Below are 1,856 nucleotides of genomic sequence, written 5' to 3'. Positions count from 1 at the left end.
AGTTTTCTTGGGGGTGAGGGTCCCACAAAACACAGCCTCCAGCGGATTAATACATCTCTGGGAGATTCCAGGCACCTGCCATGGTGTGGAAGCTTTGCAGCCATTTGCGACAGGCTCTGGATTTGTTGCCTCACTTGGATCACGTGCGGTCCTCTGATGGTGGAAGGCCTCAGGAATGAGTTGGGGGGGCACTTTGAGGATCTTTGAAGATTTGTGACCCCTTCTCAGCTGCCTCTCACGTGAGTGTCCCGTGTGTATGTGGTGTTCCCAGAGCACAGGTGCTTACTCCTTTGGTTTGGTGTGCAGAGATTTCTCTGTCACACACTCAATCCCCTTTTCCTCACCACTCCCTGGGACTTATTTATTTCTCCTCATACCTGAGATGATTAGACAGTAGTTTTATCTCAAGTCCCCCTCCACAGTGCAAATTCTAGTCAGGAGGCAATGGGAGGGGGGGTGCTTCGGGGGTCACAGCAAGCAGTTGCTTCCTTGCAGTTTAACGAAAAGTCTTTCTATGATTAAGACGTTAACAACGCTTCAGTCCATCACACAAGTCCACCATTAAACCATGACTCTGAGCACCACAGCTACATGTCTTTTGATCTAACGGCCTGCCAGACTTGTAATTTCCCCAGTCCCCTATCTGGCTCTTCTCTAGATGGCTGTCACCTTTGCCAAGCTCTGGGCTTTTGAAAACTCCCTGGTAAGCCAGGACATGGGATAAATGATGGAGAATGTGAGAATGGAGAAATTGCTGGGGATTTATTTCTTGTAGCCCCAGAACCATTTGCTCTGATTTCAGTATTTTCTGGTTACACCACAGCATCAGCTGAGGCCTCGTTGGTACCTGTGGTCCCAAGGTCCTGTATTAACCCGCAATCCAAGGGCACTCCATGACCTACAGAGCTTAGCAGACCCTGTCTGTTAAAAATCCCAACCTTTCAGGACCTAAATTCATTTGGAAGCTTGAGAGTATTTAGATGAGAGGGAAATTCAGCATGGTCCCACCTCCAAAACTTTTCAGATTTGCAGCAGATGTGATTGAACCCTTGCACAGGGACTCCTGATTATTTTTAACCTCTTCCCTTATATGCTTTCAATTGAGCTTCTGGAAAAGAGATTCTCCTTCAACAACCCCCTCACCCACACACACGATGTGGCTCTTCACTTAGGGCATTACCATGGAGAAAACTTACATGGATTTCAATGCCTGTGAAGGATCAAAAGGAACTCCAGTTACAGCAGCTCAAATAAAATTTGCAGCTCTGGGACTCCTGGATGAAAGAGCACAGTGACTCTCCTCACTGTACTCTGCTGAGAGCAAACCCTGCTGACCAAGAACATCAATGCTGGACAAGGAACAGAAAAACACAGATCCTGAATCCTCACAGGAATCAAACAAGGGTCAGTCATAAAATCACAACATTGTCCTCCGCATAAAAACATCTCCACTCCTTGTGTCACTCAACACAGCCCTCCTGAACCAACATTCAAATACTGCAGAGTGACACTGACACCAGGTAAGGGGACACCCAGCACATTTACATCCCTGCACCTGCCCTGCTCTCATGGGGAGCGGCACCACAATCCCCCCCACCAGCAGCTCTATAAAGCTCCTCTTTCCAGACGGGACACTCAGGGATCAGCAGCCGCTGACCTGCGCTTGACATTGGTGCAACAGCCCCCTTGTCCAGCACAGCACCGCTCCCAACTCCCAGGATGGGAGCTTGTCACTCTCCAGAGCAATTCAATGTCACCTCATATGCTGCCACAGCTATAACCATCATCACCTTTGAGGCATTTGCTGGCATGTGGATAAATGCTTTCATTGTTTCTGTGATTTGCATGTCCTGGGT

Source organism: Empidonax traillii, unplaced genomic scaffold, assembly GCF_003031625.1.
Source record: "Empidonax traillii isolate 1590-97213 ecotype Southwest subspecies unplaced genomic scaffold, ASM303162v1 scaffold4179:size25103, whole genome shotgun sequence".
In the NCBI taxonomy this organism is placed as follows: Eukaryota; Metazoa; Chordata; class Aves; order Passeriformes; family Tyrannidae; genus Empidonax; species Empidonax traillii.
This window is presented reverse-complemented; position numbering follows the sequence as displayed.